Raw genomic sequence first — 19475 nt, 5'->3', positions numbered from 1 at the left:
GACAGAGTGGGGTGTGGAAAAGGAGAGTGGGGTGTGGGAGTGGAGAGTGGGGTGTGGGAGGAGAGAGTGGGGTGGGGGAGTTCAGAGTGGGGTGTGGGAGGAGAGAGTGGGGTGGGGGAGTTCAGAGTGGGGTGTGGGAGGAGAGAGTGGGGTGTGGGAGGAGAGAGTGGGGTGTGGGAGGAGAGAGTGGGGTGTGGGAGTGGAGACTAGGATGTAGGAGTAGAGAGTGGGGTGTGGGAGGAGAGAGTGGGGTGTGGGAGTAAAGAGTGATGTTTGAGAGTGGAGAGTGGGGTGTGGGAGGAGAGAGTGGGGTGTGGTAGGAGAGAGTGGGGTGTGGGAGGAGAAAGTGGGGTGTGGGAGGAGAGAGTGGGGTGTGGGAGGAGAGAGTGGGGGTGTGGGAGTGGAGAGTGAGGTTTGAGAGCGGAGAGTGGAGTGTGGAAGGAGAGAGTGGGGTGTGGTAGGAGAGAGTGGGGTGTGGGAGGAGGGAGTGGGGTGTGGGAGGAAAGAGTTGGGTGTGGGAGGAGAGAGTGGGGTGTGGGAGTGGAGAGTGGTGTGTGGGAGTGGAGAGTGGGGTGTGGGAGTGGAGAGTGGGGTGTGGGAGGAGAGAGTGGGGTGTGGGAGGAGAGAGTGGGGTGTGGGAGGAGAGAGTTGGGTGTGGGAGAGGAGAGTGGGGTGTGGGAGTGGAGAGTGGGGTGTGGGAGGAGAGAGTGGGGTGTGGGAGTGGAGAGTGAGGTTTGAGAGTAGAGAGTGGGGTGTGGGATTGGAGAGTGTGGTGTGGGAGTGGAGGGTGGGGTGTGGGAGGAGAGAGTGGGGTGTGGGAGTGGAGAGTGAGGTTTGAGAGTGGAGAGTGGGGTGTGGGAGTGGAGAGTGGGGTGTGGGAGTGGAGAGTGGGGTGTGGGAGTGGAGAGTGGGGTGTGGGAGTGGAGAGTGAGGTTTGAGAGTGGAGAGTGGGGTGTGGGAGTGGAGAGTGGGGTGTGGGAGTGGAGAGTGGGGTGTGGGAGGAGAGAGTGGGGTGTGGGAGGAGAGAGTGGGGTGTGGGAGAAGAGAGTGGGGTGTGGGAGGAGAGAGTGGGGGTGTGGGAGTGGAGAGTGAGGTTTGAGAGTGGAGAGTGGGGTGTGGGAGAAGAGAGTTGGGTGTGGGAGGAGAGAGTGGGGTGTGGGAGGAGAGAGTGGGGTGTGGGAGAGGAGAGTGGGGTGTGGGAGTGGAGAGTGGGGTGTGGGAGGAGAGAGTGTGGTGGGGGAGTGGAGAGTGGGGTGTGGGAGGAGAGAGTGGGGTGTGGGAGGAGAGAGTGGGGTGTGGGAGTGAAGACTAGGGTGTAGGAGTAGAGAGTGGGGTGTGGGAGGAGAGAGTGGGGTGTGGGAGTGGAGACTAGGGTGTAGGAGTAGAGAGTGGGGTGTGGGAGGAGAGAGTGGGGTGTGGGAGTGGAGAGTGAGGTTTGAGAGTGGAGAGTGGGGTGTGGGAGGAGAGAGTGGGGTGTGGTAGGAGAGAGTGGGGTGTGGGAGGAGAGAGTGGGGTGTGGGAGGAGAGAGTGGGGTGTGGGATGAGAGAGTGGGGGTGTGGGAGTGGAGAGTGAGGTTTGAGAGTGGAGAGTTGGGTGTGGGAGGAGAGAGTGGGGTATGGGAGGAGAGAATGGGGTGTGGGAGGAGAGAGTGGGGTGTGGGAGGAGAGAGTGGGGTGTGGGAGTGGAGAGTGGGGTGTGGGAGTGGAGAGTGGGGTGTGGGAGGAGAGAGTGCGGTGTGGGAGGAGAGAGTGGGGTGTGGGAGGAGAGAGTGGGGTGTGGGAGAGGAGAGTGGGGTGTGGGAGGAGAGAATGGGGTGGGGGAGTGGGGTGTGGGGTGTGGGAGGAGAGAGTGGGGTGTGGGAGGAGAGAGTGGGGTGCGGAAGGAGAGAGTGGGGTGGGGGAGTAGAGAGTGGGTGTGAGAGGAGAGAGTGGGGTGTGGGAGGAGAGAGTGGGGTGTGGGAGGAGAGAGTGGGGTGTAGGAGTAGAGAGTGGGGTGTGGGAGGAGAGAGTGGGGTGTGGGAGGAGATAGTGGGGTGTGGTAGGAGAGAGTGGGGTATGGGAGGAGAGAATGGGGTGTGGGAGTAGAGAGTGGGGTGTGGGAGGAGAGAGTGGGGTGTGGGAGTGGAGAATGGGGTGTGGGAGTGGAGAGTGGGGTGTGGGAGTGGAGAGTGGGGTGTGGGAGGAGAGAGTGGGGTGTGGGAGGAGAGAGTGGGGTGTGGGAGGAGAGAGTGGGGTGTGGGAGAGGAGAGTGGGGTGTGGGAGTGAATAGTGGGGTGTGGGAGGAGAGAATGGGGTGGGGGAGTGGGGTGTGGGAGAAGAGAGTGGGGTGTGGGAGGAGAGAGTGGGGTGTTGGAGGAGAGAGTGGGGTGCGGAAGGAGAGAGTGGGGTGGGGGAGTAGAGAGTGGGTGTGGGAGGAGAGAGTGGGGTGTGGGAGGAGAGAGTGGGGTGTGGGAGGAGAGAGTGGGGTGTGGGAGGAGAGAGTGGGGTGTGGGAGGAGAGAGTGGGGTCTAGGAGTAGAGAGTGGGTGTGGGAGGAGAGAGTGGGGTGTGGGAGGAGAGAGTGGGGTGTGGGAGGAGAGAGTGGGGTGGGGGAGTAGAGATTGGGTGTGGGAGGAGAGAGTGGGGTGTAGGAGTAGAGAGTGGGGTGTGGGAGGAGAGAGTGGGGTGTGGGAGAGGAGAGTGGGGTGTGGGAGGAGAGAGTGGGGTGTGGGAGGAGAGAGTGGGGTGTGGGAGGAGAGAGTGGGGTGTGGGAGAGGAGAGTGGGGTGTGGGAGGAGAGAGTGGGGTGTGGGAGAAGAGAGTGGGGTGTGGGAGGAGAGAGTGGGGTGTGGGAGGAGAGAGTGGGGTGTGGGAGTGGAGAGTGGGGTGTGGGAGGAGAGAGTGGGGTGTGGGAAGAGAGAGTGGGGTGTGGGAAGAGAGAGTGGGGTGTGGGAGGAGAGAGTGGGGTGTGGGAGGAGAGAGTGGGGTGTGGGAGAGGAGAGTGGGGAGTGGGAGGAGAGAGTGGGGTGTGGGAGAGGAGAGTGGGGTGTGGGAGGAGAGAGTGGGGTGTGGGAGAAGAGAGTGGGGTGTGGGAGGAGAGAGTGGGGTGTGGGAGAGGAGAGTGGGGTGTGGGAGGAGAGAGTGGGGTGTGGGAGAAGAGAGTGGGGTGTGGGAGGAGAGAGTGGGGTGTGGGAGGAGAGAGTGGGGTGTGGGAGGAGAGAGTGGGGTGTAGGAGTAGAGAGTGGGGTGTGGGAGGAGAGAGTGGGGTGTGGGAGAGGAGAGTGGGGTGTGGGAGAGGAGAGTGGGGTGTGGGAGGAGAGAGTGGGGTGTGGGAGGAGAGAGTGGGGTGTGGGAGGAGAGAGTGGGGTGTGGGAGAGGAGAGTGGGGTGTGGGAGGAGAGAGTGGGGTGTGGGAGGAGAGAGTGGGGTGTGGGAAGAGAGAGTGGGGTGTGGGAGGAGTGTTATGTACGGGGGGGGGGGCTGACAGCCGAATGGACAGCGTTTCGTATTCGTAGTCCTGAGGTTCCGGGTTCGATCCCCGGTGGAGGCGGATACATATGGACAGAGTTTCTTGCACCCTGTTTGCCCCTGTTCACTTTGCAATAAATTGGTACCTGGGAGTTAGACAGCTGTTACGGGCTGCTTCCTGGTGAAGTGTAACAAAAAGGTGACGTGGTTGAGGACCGGGCCGCAGGGACGCTAAGCCCCGAAATCATCTCAAGATAACCGGAGGGGCTGACTGTTTATTCCTTCAACTGTGCTGTTAACCCTTGTAACACTAGATTCTGTCAACTCTGTCTAACCTGCCAGTGATCCTCTACAACTGATGGTGTTGTGCTGCTGGTGTGAAAGGAAGAAAGATAGAGGAATGTGACGAGAGAGAGACATGAGGAGTGAGGGTAAGATGGAAGAGGGAGAGAGAGCGAATAGAAAACTGAGGTCGGACGGAGACTTCAGTAATAGGGAGAAGGGAGAGTAGGAAGAGGCATTTTCCTACATATGAGAGATACGAGAGGCATTACTGATTCCTACATATGAGCGTGTTACTAATACTGCCACCATCGTGTCATTTTACAACTATCTTAACACCCAGTAAGCAATATGACAGGACACTGTTTGCTTTGCTTTACACTAGAGGGTGGTGTATCCCTTGGTTGCAGGCACTGCCAGGTGAGGGAAGGGATTCCTTGCCTTACTTTGTGATGGTTTCGGGGCTTAGCGTCCCCTCGGTAAGGTACCCGGTCCTCGACCAGGCCTCCTGGTCAACCAGGCTGTTGGACGCGGCTGCTCGCAACCTGACGTATGAATCACAGCCTAATTAATCAGATATTCTTTGGAGGTGTTTATCAAGTTCTCTCTTGAACACTGTGAGGGGTCAGCCAGTTATGTCCCTTATGTGTAGTGGAAGCGTGTTGAAGAGTCTCGGGACACTGATGTTGTTAGTTCTCTCTCTCAGAGTACCTGTTGCACCTTTGTTCTTCAACGTGGTTATTCTGCACATCCTGCCATGTCTTCTGGTCTCATGTATTCACCTAGTTGTGCTTGCGGGGTTTGAGCTCTGCTCTTTCGGTCCGCCTCTCAGCTGTCAATTAACTGTTACTAACTACTATTTTTTTCCCTACACCACACACACCCCAGGAAGCAGCCCGTGACAGCTGACTAACTCCCAAGTACCTATTTACTGCTAGGTAACAGGTGCATCAGGGTGAAAGAAACTGCCCATTGTTTCACGCCGGCGCCCGGAATCGAACCCGGGAACACGCGTACAGCGTGCTGTCTGCTCAGCCACCGGTCATGTGGTGATATTTCTGTGTGCAGGTTTGGGACCAGCCCCTCTAATATTATCATGTATCTTTCCCGCCTGCGCATCGGTATAGCATCTCTAGTGTGCAAAGCTTGTTATCCAACCTGTCATTATTCTTACAGTTGTGACGGCCATTTAATTGTGTTCTTTAAAGGTAAGGTCTTCCGAAATGAGTACACTCAAAACCTTTACATTGCTTTTTCGTTCTATGTTATGATTTCGGTGCGTTTTGTACGTGGTTTCTGTTTTTATATTATATTTTTTTCCGTAGCGCAGGAACTTTAACTTATCTTCGTTAAATACCATATTATTTTCTGTAGCCATATCATTGAAAGACCTGATTTACATCTGATTGTAGGTTTGCTGTGTTCTCTATGTTGTCCACTCTCATAAAAATCCTAGTGTCATCTGCAAAGGATGATACAGTACTATAGATTGTGTCGGATATGAGGATGAGAAAAAGTACTGGAACAAGCACTGTTTGAACCAGTTTCCAGTACTTCCAGAACAAGTACTGGAACAGTCCCCCTGGGGGACTGAGCTCTTCACGGTTGATGGACCGGATTTTATTTTGTTGACTATTACACATTGGGTTCTGCTGGTCTGGAAATTGTAGATCCATCTGCCTGTTTTTCCGGTAATTCCTTTTGCACACATTTATGTGCAATAACATCATGGTCACATTTGTTGAAGGCTTTTGCGAAATCTGTGTAAATTACATTAAGGTTTGTCTGTCTTCCATGGCATCTATATATATAATGCCATGTCATAGTGGTCCAGCAACTGTGACAGGCAAGAGCGCCCTGTTCGGAAACCATGTTGTCCGGGATAAAATTTATGGAGATGCTGTGATTCCATGTATTTTGTGATCTTACTTCTTAGCATTCTCTCAAAAAATTTTTTATGATGTGTGATGTTAGTGGTATCGGTCCGTCATTTTTTTATCTCTGCCTTATTTCCTCCTTTATGGAGTGGTGCTATCTCTGCTGTTTTTAGTATGTCAGGGATAACGCCAGTATCCAGGCTTTGCCTCCAAAGAATGTGAAGGGCTTGTGACAGTGTTTTTTTTTACAGTTCTTGATGAATATAGTGTTCCAACAATCCGGGCCTGGTGCAGAGTGCATTGGCATACTGTCGATGGCTTCTTCGGACTCCAGTGGGGATAGGGCGACGTCTTATATATATTTTGATGTTGGCATCACATCCACGAAAAATTAATTTGGGTTATCAATCTTTAATGTGTTCAATGGCTCGCTGAAGACAGAGTCGTACTGATTCCTCAGTATTTCGCTCATTTTCTTTGTTGTCATCTGGGAAAGTTCCATCGTTTTTTCGCAGGGGCCCGATACTAGATGCAGTTTTTTATCTTCATTTTGCAAAGGAGAAAAAAAATTTCGGATTTTTCTATTTTTCTGTATAGGGAATATACTGCCAGGTGAGGGGAGAGAAGGTACTGCCAGGTGAGGGGAGGTAAGGTACTGCCAGGTAAGGGGAGGTACTGCCAGGTGAGGGGACAGGAGGTACTGCCAGGTGAGGGTAGGGAAGGTACTGCCATGTGAAGGGAGGGGAGGTACTGCCGGGTGAGGGTAGGTACTGCCAGGTGAGGGGAGGTACTGCCAGATGAGGGGAGGGAAGGTACTGCCAGATGAGGGGAGGGAAGGTACTGCCAGATGAGGTGAGGGGAGTGTTATGATCTCAGCCTGCAGGAGAAACGAGTCTCCCTCCTTGAGAGTTATTCATCAAGCCGGACCTGATTAGAAGGTCTAGCAAATATTGAGGTGATAACCCATATGTAAAATAGTTGCTTGGATATGATGAACAATTTAAAATTATGGGCAGTGAAGAAGAAAACAGATAAATGACTGGCTAGGAGATGTGGACATTTTGCTGGAGGCGTGAGGCTCGCTTCTGGAGGGCTTTGACCTCACTTGAGTTCCAGACATCGCAGGGGGAAAGCCGCGCTCCGTTGAGGTCCCGTCAGAAAGGAACCCCTAGTGATATATCTCGAAGAGAAGAGAAGTGTGCAAACGTACCAAGTGTGGAATCGAGCTGGGAACGTTGAGGTCTCAAGTCCTGGTCGACGAGGAGAGTATTAAACCGCCCAGAGGCATTATTGTGGGCCGTGGAAGCGCCCTGACCAAGCTTCGTCAGAGGGAGGAGCGCCCTCGACCAGACAATCTGTGGTTTGTCTTTGGGGAAGAAGTTGCTGAGAACTTCGAAGCCAGCACAGGAGTAGTTGATGAGACTCCAAGGTAATGGAGGAGAGGACCTCGAGCGGTGAGGAGAAGCAGTGAGGAAGAGTATCACGTGCTTCTGTAGAGGTGGTGAAGCACCATAGTTGCTTGAGGGAACTTCGTGGTGTAGCAGCCATTAGAGCTGTGGAGGACCCTAGCAGAAGTAGTGAAGCACCGTAGCTGCTCAAGGAAACTTCATGGTAGCAGCCTGGAGGAGCTGCAGAGGATCCTGGTAGTGAAGCTCGGAAGAACCTAAAGATATCAGGGTAGTGAACTTCCAGAGGTGGAAGAGAAATTCTGGTGGATTGCTTGTAGGGAGTTGATAATGTTTGGTTGTCATTAGCGTGCAAGACGCACTGAGAGGTGAGTGACTGTTTGCATTCTTATGTCAAGGAGTGTTTTATACTGAAGTTTAGAGTTACAGTCGTAGGCTGGATTACCTACAGATGTATGTGTTCTAGGATTGATAGAGTGATCGATTGATCATTGTTGTGTATCAAGGAACATTTATAATGATATATGTTATTGCATTCACATGCTGATTTTCTTTGTACACATTTATAGATACATATATGTATTCTCTTGCTGATGGTGCAACAGTGTATGTAGACTTGATCAACTTGAGGAGGTTGATGGTATCAGGTGGTGAATCAGAAGATAGGATACCACTTGGTAAACTGATAATAGAGTTCTGATGGTGTTGGAGAGCAACCTGATTGCAATATTATAGAGTATAGGATTCATTATTATTATATGTGTGTATGTATCGTGTATGTGCTTTGTTCAGTAAATGTATCCCATTTTGCTGGTGTTTGCCCTTGTCCTAGTGAGGCTTCCCAGGAGGTAGTAAAGAAGGAGAGAGAGAGAGAAAGAACCAAGAACCACTGCTGTGGACAGGGTAGAAGGTAATACTAGTAAGTCATAGGGGATTGAGATCATATCTCATAAGGAGAGAGTGGGGAGTCACAGCGGCTCGAGTGGGTGTTTGCACGTGACAACGAGGCTAAGTGTTGGAGCCGCATCCCCTAAACGTGTGACGCTGAGCCCCTCTCCAAGAGCCAGAAGCGCCAAGGGTGATCTCCTAGTATAAGCACTATACCGAGTTGTTGGTTGGGTTGTCCATAGAGAAGGATCAACGACGACAACACCAACCAACCCACAAACTATAATAGGAGGTACTGCTGGGTGAGGGTAGATACTGCCAGGTGAGGGGAGGGAAGGTACTGCCAGGTGAGGGGAGGGAAGGTACTGCCATGTTAGGGGAGGGGAGGTACTGCCAGGTGAGGGGAGGGGAGGTACTGCCAGGTGAGGGGAGGGGAGGTACTGCCAGGTGAGGGGAGGTACTGCCAGGTGAGGGGAGGGGAGGTACTGCCAGGTGAAGTGAGGGACGGTATTGCCATGTAAGGGGAGGGGAGGTACTGCAAGGTGAGGGGAGGGGGTACTGCCAGGTGAGGGTTACCTTGAGGTTACCTTGAGGTGCTTCCGGGGCTTAGCGTCTCCGCTGCCCGGTCGTCGACCAGGCCTCCTGGTTGCCGGACTGATCAACCAGGCTGTTGGACGCGGCTGCTCGCAGCCTGACGTTTGAGTCACAGCCTGGTTGATCAGGTATCCTTTGGAGGTGCTTATCCAGTTCTCTCTTGAACACTGTGAGGGGTCGGCCAGTTATGCCCCTTATGTGTAGTGGAAGCGTGTTGAACAGTCTCGGGCCTCTGATGTTGATAGAGTTCTCTCTTAGAGTACCTGTTGCACCTCTGTTTTTCAACGGGGAGGTATTCTGCACATCCTGCCATGTCTTCTGGTCTCATGTGATGTTATTTCTGTGTGCAGGTTTGGGACCAGCTCCTCTAATATTTTCCACGTGTAAATTATTATGTACCTCTCCCGCCTGCGCTCAAGGGAGTACAGTTTTAGGCTCTTTAGTCGGTCCCAATAGTTTAGATGTTTTACTGAGTGGATTCTAGCAGTAAAGGATCTCTGCACGCTCTCCAGGTCAGCAATTTCTCCAGCTTTGAAAGGTGCTGTCATTGTGCAGCAGTGCTCCACTCTAGAGAGCACTAGCGTTTTGAAAACTATCATCATCGGTATAGCATCTCTAGTGTGAAAAGTTCTTGTTATCCAACCTGTCATTTTTCTTGCAGTTGTGACGGCTACTTTATTGTGTTCTTTAAAGGTAAGGTCTTCCGACATGAGTACACCCAGATCCTTTACATTGCCTTTTCGTTCTATGTTATGATTTGCCTGAGTTTTGTACGTGGTTTCCGTTTTTATATTTTCATTTTTTCCATAGCGCATGAGCTGGAACTTATCTTCGTTAAACACCATATTATTTTCTGTAGCCCATAGAAAGACCTGATCTACATCTGACTGGAGGTTCGCCGTGTCCTCTATGTTGCCTACTCTCATGAAGATCCTAGTGTCATCTGCAAAGGATGATACAGTGCTATAGGTTGTGTTCTTGTCTATGTCAGATATGAGGATGAGAAAAAGTACTGGAGCAAACACAGTACCCTGGGGGACTGAGCTCTTCACGGTTGATGGGCTGGATTTTATTTTGTTGACTATTACACATTGGGTTCTATTGGTCAGGAAATTGTAGATCCATCTGCCTATTTTTCCGGTAATTCCTTTTGAACGCATTTTATGTGCAATAACACCATGGTCACATTTATCAAAAGTTTTTGCGAAATCTGTGTATATTACATCAGCGTTTTGTTTATCTTACATAGCATCTAATGCCATATCATAGTGGTCCAGCAACTGCGACAGGCAAGAGCGCCCTGTTCTGAAACCATGTTGTCCGGGGTTATGGAGATGCTGTGATTCCATGTATTTTGTGATCTTACTTCTTAGCACTCTCTCAAAAATTTTTATGATGTGCGATGTTAGTGCTATCAGTCTGTAATTTTTTGCCTCTGCCATATTTCCTCCTTTATGAAGTGGTGCTATCTCTGCTATTTTTAGTATATCAGGAATAACGCCAGTATCTAGGCTTTGTCTCCACAGAATGTGGAAGGCCTGCGATAGTGTTTTTTTACAGTTCTTTATGAATATGGAGTTCCAATAATCCGGGCCTGGTGCAGAGTGCATAGGCATACTGTTTATGGCTTCTTCAAAATCCAGTGGGGATAAGGTGACGTCTGATATATGATTTGATGTTGGTATCGTATCCATGAAAAATTCATTTGGGTTATCAATCTTTAGTGTGTTTAATGGCTCACTGAAAACAGAGTCGTACTGCTTCCTCAGTAGCTCGCTCATTTCTTTGTTGTCATCGGTGAAAGTTCCATCGCCCTTTCGCAGGGGCCCGATACTAGATGTGGTTTTTGATCTTGATTTTGCATAGGAGAAAAAATATTTCGGATTTCTCTCTATTTCACTGATGGCCTTTTGCTCTCTTTGCCTCTCCTGGGTTTTGTATGATTCTTGTAGCTTCCGTTCAATTGTTTCTATTTCTCTACCTAACCTTCTTCACCGTTCTTGAGATAGGGTGCAATTCTCAAGTTGTTCCGGGATTCGTTTCCTTTGCCTATAGAGGGAACGACGTTCCCGTTCCAATCTGCATCTCTTCCTCTTTTTTCTTAGGGGTATGCGGTTTGAACATATTTCTAGTGCTACTGAGCTTATTTTTTCCAGGCACTGGTTCAGGTTTGCATTTTCTAGCTGTTCTTCCCAGTTTATTTCTGTGAAGTCCTTGTTTATTTGCTCCCAGTTTATCTGTTTATTATTGAAGTTAAATTTGCTGAAATCTCCTCCACCGGGAATCTGGACTGGTTTTGAAGGTCTACTCCCCATGGTTGTCATAACTTCAATTAAGTTGTGATCTGAGTAACAGGTATTTGTAATCATTATGTTCCTGATCAATTCATCATTATTAGTGAAAATGAGGTCTAGCGTGTTCTCCTTCCTAGTTGGTTCTACTATTTGCTGGTTTAAGGCAAACCTGTCGCACATCCGTTGCAGGTCATTTGCATGTGCCTGTTCATTTAGGCTACTTCCTGGTATTCTTTCTGATATTACTGTATTAGCCAGGTGCTTCCATTTCAGGTGCCGTAGGTTGAAGTCCCCAAGCAGGATGATGTTCTGAGCTGGATTTGTGAAGTTTTCCAAGCAGTGTCCTTTTTTCATTAGTTGGTCTTTAAACTGCTGAGGGTTTGCCTCCGGTGACTTATATACAAGGACAACAACTACATTTAGGATCTCTATTTTGATTATCAGCACTTCCACCATATCATTTGAGGTGTTTAGCAGCTCAGTACAGATTAGTGTGTCTTTGATGTAGAGGCTGACCCCACCCTGAAGTTTGTGTTTCCTATCACATCTGAAAAGATTGTACTCTGAGATCCATATTTCACCATCATGGTAGTCCTTTGTGTGGGTTTCTGTTAGGGCTGCAAACACTGCATTTGCCTCATGAAAGAGACCATCCATAAAGTGAACTTTGTTGGATTTGCGTATTTTTATACCCAGGATGTTGGCAAATATAAATGATGTTATCGTGTTAGTGGAAGTGCTGGAAGCCTTACTTGGTGTTAATATCTGAGGATCTGGTAAGGAGGCCACTGTGTTTGCGTCCAGGGTGTGTCGTTTTGGAAGTGATTCGTCCAGTTTTGGTAGTAGGACGGGTGTTGTGTGGTGTAGTACCCGTGTGCTTGTTGATAATTTGAATTCCAGTCCTGTGGGTATCTCCGTTCCCCTCTGTAATCCTGTAGTGGTTCCATCTGACTGTTCCTCTCTCTTATATTTACTACTCTGTTTCTGCCTTCCTCTAAAAAATTTCCAGTAGTGTCATATTGATCTTCCCGTCTATAACGCTCTGTACCTCTCACATGGAATTCCGGACACTGAAGATTGTAGCATTTTTTGTCCCTAATTGAAAATTGACATAATTTAGGGTGGAAGTATCTACACCCTGTTCCAAAACGGCATGTACCCCTCTCCAACATGTTCCTGCATTTTCGAGGATGCAGAAAATGGCATTTTGCTCCTAATTTTCCATATTTGCATATTCCTTTAGCATAGAATTTGCAAATGTGTTTCGGTTTTGCGTTTTTCAAGGTATTTATCTGTGACTGTCTTGTCTACCTCTTTATTGGAGCCATCTCCGTTTTTCGTCCCAATTCCTTCATCTATGCACTCTGTCTCACTGTTGCTCTCATCGTTTATATTATCTGGCTCTGCAATATTGCCATTATTTTGTACCACAATAGTCTCCTCCTCCACAACAGGAAGGAAGAAGGGGAGGGAAGGGAAGGTACTGCCAGGTGAGGTGAAGTGAGATACTGCCAGGTGAGGGGAGGTACTGCCTGGTGAGGGGATGAAAGTACTGCCATGTGAGGGGAGGGGAATTACTGCCTCGTGAGGGGAGGGAAGGTACTGCCAGGTGAGGTGAGGTGAGATACTGCCAGGTGAGGGGAGGTACTGCCTGGTGAGAGGAGGAAAGTACTGCCATGTGAGGGGAGGGGAATTATTGCCTGGTGAGGGGGTTATCTTGAGGTTATCTTGAGATGATTTCGGGGCTTTTTAGTGTCCCCGCGGCCCGGTCCTCGACCAGGCCTCCACCCCCAGGAAGCAGCCCGTGACAGCTGACTAACTCCCAGGTACCTATTTACTGCTAGGTAACACGGGCATTTAGGGTGAAAGAAACTTTGCCCATTTGTTTCTGCCTCGTGCGGGAATCGAACCCGCGCCACAGAATTACGAGTCCTGCGCGCTATCCACCAGGCTACGAGGCCCCCTACGAGGAGGGGAAGGAAGGTACTGCCAGGTGAGGGCAGTACCTCACCCTACCTGCCCCCACTCAAATGCTCACGCAACCCTCCCTCCCCCCACCCCATTCCGATCAGGTCACCCCTATGCCATTCCCACCTTGTTCCCCCCCCCCCCCCTTGTCCCACCTCCCACTCCATCTCATACCCTCCCTATTCCTCCTCCCCCCTCACCCTGTATCCTCCATGTCCCCCCCACCTCCATACCCCATACCCTACCTGTCCCCCCTACCCTTGATCCCCCCCCCCCCCCCAAGAATCCTCTGAGACCCTGTTAACCACCTCACAGATCTTCACAGCCAGGGAACAGCTTCCTCCATCAGCAGAACGCTCACCAAGAAGGGGACAAGAGAATGAACAGAAAAAGTGAGCTTCAAGGCAATGTACACTAACATAGATGGGATTACGAATAAAAAAAGTGAACTTAGAGAATGGGCACTAGAAGAAAACCCAGACATAATAGCACTCACAGCAACAAAACTAACTAAAACCATAAGAAATGCAGTGTTTCCACAGGACTACTATGTATTTAGGAAAGAGAGAGATGGGAGAGGAGGAGGTGGTGTAGCTTTGCTGATAAGAAAAGGCTGGAGTTTTGAAGAGATGGGTATTCAGGGCTGTGAAGATTTCAGTGACTATATTTCAGGTACCATAGCAATTGGAGAACAAAAAATTATAGTAGTTGTCATATATAAACCCCCCACCATATGATAGAAGACCCAGATGGGAATATGACAGAAACAACATGGCCACCATCAATATAGAGAGAGCAGCTTCTGTAGCTAGCTGGAACAGATCCAGACTACTAATCATGGAAGACTTCAACCATTGGAAGATAGATTGGGAGACCACATAGACATGGAGAGCTAAGCTGCTGGACGTGGCAACAAGAAACTTTCTAAGCCAACACATCGATCTGATATTTACCCTAAATGAGTCAGATATAAGGGAAGTTAAGTTGGAAGCCCCTCTGGGAATGAGTGATCATAGTGTATTGATCTTTGAGTACCTGGTAGAGCTAGGAATTATTTCCCCCCAAAAAAGAACTGGGAAACAAAAGGCTAGTGTACGGAAAGGGAGATTATGAGGAGATGAATAAATTTCAAAGGGATATACCATGGGACACAGAACTCAGAACTAAGTCCATATAAGACATGGTGGACTTTGTCACCCAAAAGTGTCAGGAGTAAGTTAATAAGTTTATCCTGGCCCGACAGGAAAACCCCGAGAAGCAAATGAAGAATCCGTGATTTAATAGGGCATCTATGAAAGAAAAGGACCTGTACAAAAGAGCGTGGAGGAACTTCCGAAATAACAGAACACCAGAAAGCAGAGAGAGATATCAGAGAACCAGGAACGAGTATGTTTGTGTGAGAAGAGCAGCTGAGAAAAGGTATGAAAATGATATAGCTAATGAAGCCAAGACCGAACCAAAGCTACTACACAGTCACATCAGGAGGAAAACAACAGTGAAGGAACAGGTGATGAAACTTAGAACGGGTGAGAACAGGTACACAGAGAACGACAAAGAGGTGTGTGAAGAAGTTCACATACAAGAACCTCCTAGAACCTAAACAAGAGGTTCCAGGGAGTCTTCACAATAGAACAAGAAGAGGTAACTGCGCTAGAAAAGGTGGCAGTAAATCAGGCGGCCTTGCAAGGGTTCGAAATTACAAGAGATGAGGCCAAGAGGCACCTGTTGGAGCTGGACATGAGAAAAGCTGTTGTCCCGGACGGAATCTCACCGTGGGTATTGAAAGAGTGTGCAAGAACGCTTTGCTTCCCACTCTCCATAGTGTATAGTAGGTCACTGGAAACGGGAGACCTACCAGAAGTATGGAAGACGGCTAATGTATTCACAGTGTACAAATGGATGACAGACAAGAGGCACTGAACTACAGGCCAGTGTCCTTAACTTGTATACCATGCAAGGTGATGGAGAAGATTGTGAGAAAAAACCTAGTAACACATTTGGAGAGAAGGGACTTCGTGACAACCCATTACATGAGTTCAGGGACAGTAAATCATGCCTTACAGGCTTAATAGAATTCTTACAATCATGCCTTACAGGTTTAATAGAATTCGTGTCAAAGGCTTTCTGGCAATTCAGAAATATGCAGTCTGCCCACCCCTCTCTTTCTTACCTGATTTTTGTTGCCTGGTCATAGAATTCAATTAACCCTGTGAGGCAGGACTTGCCATCCCTGAACCCATGTTGATGCTGTGTTACAAAATTCTTTTGCTCCAGATGTTCCACTAGTTTTTTTTCTTACAATCATCTCCATCAGCTTGCATAGTATGCAAGTTAGGGACACTGGCCTGTAGTTCAGCGCCTCCTGTCTAACCCCCTTTTGTATATCGGGACTACATTAGCCACTTTGCAAATTCCTGGCAGTTCCCCTGTTGCCAGTGATTTGTTATACACTATGGAGAGTGGCAGGCACAGTGCTTCTGCTCCTACCTTTAGAGATACTACCAATGGAGGATTCCATCTGGGCCTATAGCCTTTGTCACATCCAACTCTAGTAAGAGCTTTCTTACTTCCCCACTGGTAATCTCAAACTCTTCTAGTGGTTCCTGGTTAACTATTCCCTCTTAGCTCTGGAATTTCTCATTCCTCCAAAGTGAAAACCTCCTGGAATTTCTTATTCAGTCCCTCGCACACTTCTTTGTCGTTTGTAGTGAATCCGTCTGCCCCTACCTTACCTTGAGGTTACCCCTGAGGTGCTTCCTGGGCTTAGCGTCCCTGCGGCCCGGTCGTCGACCAGGCCTCCTGGTTGCTGGACTGATCAACCAGGCTGTTGGACGCGGCTGCTCGCAGCCTGACGTATGAGTTACAGCCTGGTTGATAAGGTTTCCTTTGGAGGTGTTTGTAAAGTTCTCTCTTGAACACTGTGAGGGGTCAGCCAGTTATGTCCCTTATGTGTAGTGGAAGCGTGTTGAACAGTCTCGGGCCTCTGATGTTGATAGAGTTCTCACTCAGAGTACCTGTTGCACTTCTGCTTTTCAACGGGAGTATTCTGCACATTCTGCCATGCCTTCTGGTCTCATGTGATGTTATTTCTGTGTTCAGGTTTGGGACCAGCCCCTCTATTATTTTCCACGTATAGATTATTATGTATCTCTCCTGCCTGTGCTCAAGCGAATACAGATTTAAACTCTTTAGTCGGTCCCAGTAGTTTAGATGTTTTACTGAGTGAATTCTAGCAGTAAAGGATCTCTGCACGCTCTCCAGGTCAGCAATTTCTCCAGCTTTGAAATGGGCTGTAATTGTGCAGCAGTACTCCACTCTAGAGAGCACAAGCGTTTTGAAAACTATCATCATCGGTATAGCATCTCTAGTGTGAAAAGTTCTTGTTATCCAACCTGTTATTTTTCTTGCAGTTGTGACGGCTACTTTATTGTGTTCTTTAAAGGTAAGGTCTTCCGACACGAGTACACCCAGATCCTTTACATTGCCTTTTCGTTCTATGTTATGATTTGCCTGAGTTTTATTCGTGGTTTCCGTTTTTATATTTTAATTTTTTCCGTAACGCATGAGCTGGAACTTATCTTTGTTAAACACCATATTATTTTCTGTAGCCCATAGAAAGACCTGATCTACATCTGATTGGAGGTTTGCCGTGTCCTCTATGTTGCCTACTCTCATGAAGATCCTAGTGTCATCTGCAAAGGATGATACAGTACTATAGGTTGTGTCCTTGTCTATGTCTGATATGAGGATGTGAAAAAGTACTGGAGCAAGCACAGTACCCTGGGGGACTGAGCTCTTCACGGTTGATGGGTTGGATTTTATTTTGTTAACTATTATACATTAGGTTCTGTTAGTTAGGAAATTGTAGATCCATCTGCCTATTTTTCCTGTAATTCCTTTTGAACGCATTTTATGTGCAATAACACCATGGTCACATTTATCAAAGGCTTTTGCAAAATCTGTGTAAAGTACATCAGCATTTTGTTTGTCTTCCATGGCATCTAATGCCATGTCATAGTGGTCCAGCAACTGCGACAGGCAAGAGCGCCCTGTTCAGAAACCATGTTGTCCAGGAGATGTCCATGGAGATGCTGTGATTCCATGTATTTTGTGATCTTACTTCTTAGCACTCTCTCAGAAATTTTTATGATGTGCGATGTTAGTGCTATCGGTCTGTAATTTTTTGTCTCTGCCTTATTTCCTCCTTTATGGAGTGGGGCTATCTCTGCTGTTTTTAGTATGTCAGGGATAATGCCAGAATCTAGGCTTTGTCTCCACAGAATGTGGAGGGCCTGCGATAGTGGTTTTTTACAGTTCTTGATGAATATGGAGTTCCAAGAATCCGGGCCTGGTGCAGAGTGCATAGGCATACTGTTTATGGCTTCTTCAAAATCCAGTGGGGATAGGGTGACGTCTGATATATGATTTGATGTTGGTTTCATATCCATGAAAAATTCCTTTGGGTTATCAATCTTTAGTGTGTTTAGTAGCTCGCTGAAAACAGAGTCGTACTGCTTCCTCAGTAACTCGCTCATCTCTTTGTTGTCATTGGTGAAAGTTCCATCTCCCTTTCGCAGGGGTCCGATACTAGATGTGGTTTTTGATCTTGATCTTGCATAAGAGAAAAAATATTTCGGATTTCTTTCTATTTCACTGATGGCCTTTTGCTCTCTGTGCCTCTCTTGGGGTTTGTATGATTCTTGTAGCTTGAGTTCAATTGTTTCTATTTCTCTACCTAACCTTCTTCACCGTTCTTGAGATAGGGTGCAATTCTCAAGTTGTTCCGGGATTCGTTTCCTTTGCCTATAGAGGGAACGACGTTCCCGTTCCAATCTGCATCTCTTCCTCTTTTTTCTTTGGGCTATGCAGTTTGAACATATTCCTAGAGCTACTGAGCTTATTTTTGCCAGGCACTGGTTCAGGTTTGCATTTTCTAGCTGTTCTTCCCAGTTTATTTCTGTGAAGACCTGGTTTATTTGCTCCCAGTTTATCTGTTTATTATTGAAGTTGAATTTGCCGAAATCTCCTCCACCAGGAATCGGGACTGGTTTTGAAGGTCTATTCCCCATGGTTGTCAGAACTTCAGTTAAGTTGTGATCTGAGTAACAGGTATTTGTAATCATTATGTTCCTGATAAATTCATCATTATTAGTGAAAATGAGGTCCAGCGTGTTCTCCTTCCTAGTTGGTTCTACTATTTGCTGGTTTAAGGCAAACCTGTCGCACATCTGTAGCAGGTCATTTGCATGTATCTCTTCATTTAGGCATCTTCCTGGTATTCTTTCTGATATTACTGTATTAGCCAGGTGCTTCCATTTCCGATGCCGTTGGTTGAAGTCCCCAAGCAGGATGATATTCGGGGCTGGATATGTGAAGTTTTCCAAGCAGTGTTCTATTTCATTAGTTGGTCTTTCAACTGCTGAGGGTTTGCCTCCGGTGACTTATATACAAGGACAATAACTACATTTAGGATTTCTATTTTGATTATCAGCACTTCCACCATATCATTTGAGTTGTTTAGCAGTTCAGTACAGATGAGTGTGTCTTTGATGTAGAGGCTGAAACACCCTGTAGCCGGTGTTTCCTATCACATCTGAAAAGATTGTACTCTGAGATCCATATTTTACCATCAAGGTAGTCCTTTGTGTGAGTTTCTGTTAGGGCTGCAAACACTGCATTTGCCTCATGAAGGAGACCATATATAAAATGAACTTTGTTGGATTTGCGTGTTTTTATACCCTGGATGTTGGCATATATATAAATGATGTTATGGTGTTTGTGGAAGTGCTGGATGCTTTACTTGGTGTTAATATCTGAGGCTCTGGTAGGGAGGCCACTGTTTTTGCGTCCTCTCTAGCATTTGACCGAGATGATGGTAGAGTCTGGGCATTTTTAGCCATTCTTCTCCTCTTTCTCTTGCTAAGAAATCATCCCGATCGATGGAGTTGATGCTGTTTTCATAGTGGCGGTCTGTCGGTTTTATTCGCCTGGTACCTCTTATATGAAAAGCTGGACATTCAGCATTGAAGCCCGTTTCCTGTCTAAAGAGTTTTTGAAAATTTCTGGGTGAAATAATTCACAGCTTTTGGTACATTTACCTGTACGGAGGAAGATTCTGCACTTTCTAGGGTAATCGTACTTACATGTTCCATATGTTCTTCCCGATATCCCATGTTTACAGGTACCCCCATTTGAAATACCAACAGATTTTGAGTCCTTGTTTTGTTTGTTTCCCTTTGCCAGGGACCGTACTCTGCTCCGGCACCATCGACACCTCGCTCTGCTCCGTTGTCCCCGACTCTGCTCTGCTCAGGCGTCCCCAACTCCGCGCTCTGCTCCGGTGCCGATGCCACCGAGCTCTGCACCGCGTCTGGTTGTACCTTGGTGTCATGAACAGTTTGTTTGAAGACATTAGAAATTGCTATGCAGGGATATATTAGTTATTCTCTGTTTACAGCAGAAGTTTTATCCAGGATTACGATCATATTCAAGAAAGTTACATCATCCTTTTTGCAGAGTCAGTACACAGAGTGGTCACTGGGACCATTTCTCCTTGGATTATTAGTCATGTTTGCACATTTTTTGTGTATGGCTGCTGAACAGAGTTGGCATTGAAAGCTCTGCTGGTAATCTACCTTCATGTCGTATTCTATGCACGTTTTTATCAAAGACATTTTTGTTGAACACTTCTGTTCAGTGGTGGTGGTGTTTATCGTGGGTGT

Source organism: Procambarus clarkii, chromosome 26 (genome assembly GCF_040958095.1).
Source record: "Procambarus clarkii isolate CNS0578487 chromosome 26, FALCON_Pclarkii_2.0, whole genome shotgun sequence".
In the NCBI taxonomy this organism is placed as follows: Eukaryota; Metazoa; Arthropoda; class Malacostraca; order Decapoda; family Cambaridae; genus Procambarus; species Procambarus clarkii.
Note: the sequence above shows the minus strand (reverse complement) of the source record.